This window comes from Streptopelia decaocto (assembly GCF_964273445.1).
Source record: "Streptopelia decaocto genome assembly, chromosome: 21".
NCBI classification, from domain to species: Eukaryota; Metazoa; Chordata; class Aves; order Columbiformes; family Columbidae; genus Streptopelia; species Streptopelia decaocto.
The window spans coordinates 2,814,756-2,820,755 of NC_138676.1; the positions used below are offsets into that span (position 1 = coordinate 2,814,756).

The 6,000-nt window shown below is 42.9% G+C and overlaps 1 protein-coding gene across 1 annotated transcript in view; it reads right to left on the reverse strand.

Annotated features, from left to right (window-relative positions):
• The window catches only part of ARHGAP32 (Rho GTPase activating protein 32), a 104,956-nt gene extending 99,160 nt beyond the window's left edge, over positions 1-5,796 (reverse strand). Inside the window, exon 1 of the mRNA XM_082070513.1 lies at positions 5,720-5,796. The gene's annotated coding sequence lies outside the window, so the exon portion shown is untranslated. The remainder of the gene's footprint in view (positions 1-5,719) is intronic.
• Positions 5,797-6,000: the final 204 nt, after the last annotated feature.

The following is a 6,000-nucleotide window of genomic DNA, read 5'->3' on the forward strand; positions in this document are numbered from 1 at the left end:
CCACACGTGTCAAGCTGTAATACAACTCAGTTTCTTGTTTCTGCCATGGATTCTTTTTCACAGGAGGGGAAAAACACCTGGAGTCACACTAGCACTTGTACGAAACACTGACACATTTATCTGGTAAACAGTAACGGCCAAACAAACTAAAGAAGCTGCTCTGTTCTATAAAACCTGCACTGGGCTATTTCACGGGAGCTGTAAACGACTGAAAATTCATTGCAAAATTTGATACTAGCTATAAGAACAGAAATATAATTTTATTTAAAATGCCACTTCTTCAGCTGCTTAGCAGCTCTGAATGCCTTTCAAATGAAATCTGACACTATTATATTAATAAAAGTTCTGGCTGTATAAAGGCCATTAAGCAATCGCTCTTCAGATGAATGAATCCTTCTTCATTGTAAATTAAGAATCAAATGTACTGGAACAAATGTTTACAGGACATTTCACAAAAGGCGCAGCCCACATTCACACCCGTGCTTTCAAGTTCTCTGCTAGGTCAAGTTGATGAATTTCTAGTCCGAGCTTGTACATCTCTACATGCTACAACTGTATCAAGAAAACATCTAATGACCTTTTCCGTCTTCTCAAAGCCAATTTGCTGGTTCCATCATTTATGGCATTTATCGTATCTGCTTATCAAGAATTTAAACGTTTCGGTGCTGTTCTGCTGGCTATTGAGCATCAAGTCTTACTCTACTCCTGGAGTTAAACAGGGGAGGAGAAAGGACACAAATTTAAAATACTTTAAAATAAAATTTAGGTTTTTTGGCATGTCTCATGTCCCACAGCTGTAGGAACGACACAAATGTCATGGACTTCAATGTCGTTGGGATGCCAATGACACGCAGATTAACAGCTGTCCCCTGGGAGGGCACGAGGGTGCTGACAAATGACTTGCCAACAGTTGGAACGCCACGTGCCCGCGTGGAAGCACGAAGCATTTCCAGTGTCAGGCTCCTCATATCGGGTAGTTAATCGTCTGCTTGACAGATACTCGTTTGGGGCCGGCTATATATTTTTTAAATTAAATGCCAAGCGTGATCTTTAGGTTGTGGTCTCCCATGGGGACATCAGGCATTTCAACTTTCATTGCTGCTTCTCTCTCAAATGACTTTTCCTTCTGACCTCAATTTAGGAGGTGAGAGCCGATGATAACTGATTTATTAGTTTATTTATTATTTATATAGCACTGTTGTGCCTGGAAATTTCTCAGCCGGTGTAAAAGCACAGCTCTGCCCTACAGAACCAACGATCCAAGAGGATTTAGAGCTCCACAGAAAGCGATGCTTTCCAGGATATAAATTCTACCCAAAAAGCCAAACTTAAGTAAGGCCTGTGCTGACACAAACCTAAAAAACTAGGAAACAAGAACTGAGATTTGTCCAAAAGCTTCTGAATATTTGGGCAAGAAGTGAGAATCAAGGCAGAATCAGCGATACATCTTAATTTCTGCCCTCAAACCTCCACCACACGTACACACAAAGAGGAACCGTCACGAGAGAGACGGAAAAAATCAAACCGCACACACCCTCCCCCAACCCAATTTTCCAAGCAAACTGTGTCCATGAAATTAAAACTAATACAGTGGAAAGGAAGCAAATCATCATGCAATATGGAAAGGAGAGATAGCTCGAGAGCCCCAGGAAAAACGAAAGAAGAGATGGGAACGGAAGGCTGACAGCGCTGACCTAAAAGTGGGTTTAATTTCCCATGTTTTAAATCAGCTTTGTCAACACCTTCCTGATGACATTATGTCCATCTGTAGGGCACCACTCCAGAGCTGATGAAGGCTGGGAGGCCTCCCATCCCCAGGGGTGAAATTGGTGTGCTCTCTGAAATGCCTGCACCCCAATGCGTGCAGCATGGGGAATAAGCGGTTCAACAAACGGGCAGCCTGTCTCGTGTACTTGGTGCTCTGGAACGGATTGGAACACATACCTGAGAGCTTTGTTGAACTGGGATGTAATAACCTGGGTCCAGGTTTTGCATAACTGGAATTGCTTTAAACACCTGCTCTTCTATTCGACAACACACAAAAGATATTGTTTTAGTAGGTGCCTGGCATTTTCTCTCAGGAGAATACAGTAATGGTCAGTAAAACATCCTCAGGAATAGGCTTCTCTTGTCACTTTTGCCCAGTATAAGAAAAGGAATTAGGAAATCACTGCGCAATCAGAATCACTGAGCCTTGGCTTGGATTTCTTTTGTTTAATTCAGGAAAAATATAGAAGTATTACAGAAGATCACCTCTAAGGAAAAAGAGCACTGTCCTCTCATTTACAAGTAATAAATTGCTAAAAGCAGCTCTCAAGTTTCAACATAGAAGAGAGATGGGCTAATCCAAATGCAGCAAATATCAAAGAATACCCCAAAACTGTAAAGAACAACCTAAAGGGAGATCCAGAGATACTTATCTGGGCTGATCTCCTGTTTGTTTGCAGTTCCATGCCAACACAAAGCCACCGTAAATTTAATCTGCCCTCACAGAAGCACATACTGGAAAAAAGACACTCGAAGCACATGGAACGATCAAGTGCAATCAACTAATCAGTTGCAATTAGCCTCGCATGCTGTTCAGTGACAACTGTTCGTAACATCAACCAACATTTAAAACTCGTCCAGTCAGTGAGATGCTGCACAGGGAAATCCTTTCTCTGACTGAAACACTGTCCGGAGGCAGTTTCCTTCCATCGAAGCAAAACGCTGCAAAACCAGGTAGAGACACCGCTGGTCATGGCACACTCTGGGGAACAAGCCGGGGGAAAAAAACCCATCCAAACTAGACTTTCTAGTGCATTCTCGTAAGGAAAAGAATGGAAATGAACTCTGGGACATCAGAACCTGATTAGCTGAACAAATAATACAAGATAAGCAAACAAATAAAGAGTAGTTCCAGCTGTTCTGATTAAATAGCCAGTCTAAAATGACTGGTGGCCCTCACATCATATTTACAGCAGTGCTCCTCTTGTCTGTGCTATCATCACTCCTTTTCAATGGTATTAAATATGTTATACATCCTTAATATTATAATTTAATAAATAGCAAAGAGGAGGCTGCTCAGGCCTTTTTATGTCTAGAAATCACTACTGTTATTATTCCTATGGGACTGCTCTTGACCAGCTAAATGGAATTAAACGGAGTCCTATGAGAACAGTAAGTCATCGGGGGCAGATGTAACCAGGTGGGGGTCACAGGGGCATAACGTGCACTGTAATTAGTTCTTGACAGCAGAAACCAGTGTATCGCAACCCAACGGGTCATACCGAGGCTTACACAGTACGAATCTGCCCAGGCCAGCCACTTATTACTTGAATTTCTGATGCACGGGCTGAGGCAATGGAAGTGGCAGCAGCACAATAAAGAAAATGCAGGGCTGACAGGTGGATGCAGCACCTGAGCACAGGACAGACCGGAAGATAAAGGTGCCATAGGGGTCAAAATATCTCACAGTGGTTCAGAGCACATTTCCATTCTTCCCTTGTGCAGAACCAATGCCAGCACTGCAAACAGACCCAGCGCTGATGCAGCCTTTGATAATCATAAGACATTTACTTTGCCCTTTTGGAATAATTTGCAATTGGTAAGTATCTTTACGGTGAATAAAAAAATAAATTAAAAAGAAAAAAACCCAGCCTAGAGGAAAGAGCTCATTGATTTCCCTTGCCTTGAGTTCTCAAGGAGACAGCTGCAACCACTACTGTCCCATCATTTTTGTACCTTCAACACCCACACATGCATTTTTGGTCCAAAAGCAGCCGAGCTGGCAGCACGTCTGCTGTGAATGGAAACCCTGCTGCTAGGTTTCCTGCTGCCACCGAGATGATGAGAGAAAGAACAATTAGCTGAGGCTTCAGTCTAATTTAGATTTATTTTTCTTTCTGGAGGAGAGGCTGAGAGATGGTACATCATAAAACAAAAACATTAACTCTAAAGGTGGCTCAGAGGAACACATATTGAAATACTACACATAACCTATATTATAAGGACTTCTGATGATAAGCACTATTGTCTAGTGCCCCCAATTATGCTCAATGCTGCACTTTAAAACATCAAGGCATAGACTATACACACTAAAAGAGACAAGAGGTGAGCAAAAACCCACAGTAACTGAAAGCTCAAATAACTCGTCCAGTATTTCAGAGAAGACTGAGCCTAAAGTAGGAAATAACTTTGATTTTGCAGTTCCTAATCATAAAAGACCATTCACAGTAGCACAGCTTTTATCCTAAGGCACGTAAAAACCAAACATCAGGGGCTGGAGGGAAAAATTAAGGCTCAGGAACAAGAACAGCGCCCTGTGCAGAGCAGAGGACCATGCACACTCTGCTCTCACGCAATCCTCGCCTCAAAACGTTCTGGCCAGATGCAAAAGAGAACAAAAGCCCAGCCCAGCTGACCACCCAATATTAATAATTAGGGCCCTAGACACTTGCACAGCTCAGGAGTGTTGAAGTCTGCTGTTTCCCAATCAGTTTTATGCAATACCTCCTCCTCTGCTTTCCCCATCACCTTCCAAACTGCTTTCAAAACAGACAGATGGGGAGAGAAAGCAATAAGGTACATGCAGAAAGGGACCATGGAACACAGAAGTACTGGGCTGCAGAGATCAGTTTTATCAAGGTGCTCATGCAGCACAGCTTCAAGACATCACTTTAATCCTGCGATGAGGATTCCTGAAGAGCTGTGCAAGGGCTCTGCAGTTCCAAAAGGAGCAGCTCCCCATCTCACCCAACCACCTAATGATGTATCTTCCCCATGGACCTGCACTAGGATGCAGCTTCGCAAAGAGAGGATGAGCAAGATCTTAATGCGCTCCTCTCAGAGCCCTTCTTATGACTTGGGCCACCTCCTGGTCTGTGAACCCTCAGGTGGGCTTTTGCAGATCCCATCTTGGTGTGTGCATATGTCTCTTTGTAGTGAGAGAGGAGAATTTGGACTTTCCTCTTTGCAAATGCTGGAGCGGAGGGGCTGGGGTCGCGAGGGCGCTGCGATGCTTCATCATGCAACACTACCTAAATCCTTCAGGAATGCCAGAGCTCCAGAAAAAAACCCGCAGGTTTGTTCTTCTTGTTATTTTTAATTATTTTTGGGGGGAGGGAGCATCTGAAACACAAACACTTTGGGAGAAAAATAGGGGTCAAACTTCTGTTTAGTTTCTTTTAATTTGTAAAGCAAACTATAAGCAAATAAATATAAGCATAACAGACACAACCTGTGACTAAGAACGTGTCAGCCAGGAATTTTCACTCTTTGAAAACAAAACATATTAATTGCACTGCTGCACGATTCTGTGGGTTTAGGTAACCTCTTTAACTATGCACCAGGCGGGCCGAGCACGTCCCTGAAACACCAACCCCCTTTTAAAGGCATAAAGAAGGGAGGACAAAGAAAAAGGGGAACACACTGAGCTACATATTCATAGATAAGTCAAGACTGAAAAGATGTTTGAAGAACAACAAAAAGAGGACCCTGTTTGTAATGCATTATAGAGAATGAAGATATTTAAGGTGTTTAATTGTCTAAGCAGTTGCCAGAAGAACGTATGAAAAAGCGACAGCAAAAAGGTTTTCTGTCCCCTCAGTTTTGAGATCATATGTCTGCATTCCCAGGCTGCCTCTGTGTAAGGAAAATGAATAATTTTCAATTGTTAACATTATGATAACAGCTTACTGAGCACAGGACAAATTCTGCCATTAGTTCACGTCTCACTCACCCCGATCGCAGAGAGGCAGCACGGGATCATCTGCAAGGGCTCCGCTGGGCAGAGCGCTCGAAACGAGTGCAGTTACACTAAACGGAGGAGGAAAGAGCAAGGGACGTGACAAACCCATCCGAGACTCCAGGAAGCAAACCACACAAATGACTGTTGAGTTGTGCAATGACTCAGCAGGAAAAAAAAAAAATTAAAAATTATTTTAAAAAGCAGCAGATAGGCAAGTCTTTTCCATAAGAAACGACAGCCACCGTCAAAAAATAAGGAAAATGAAGAGAAAT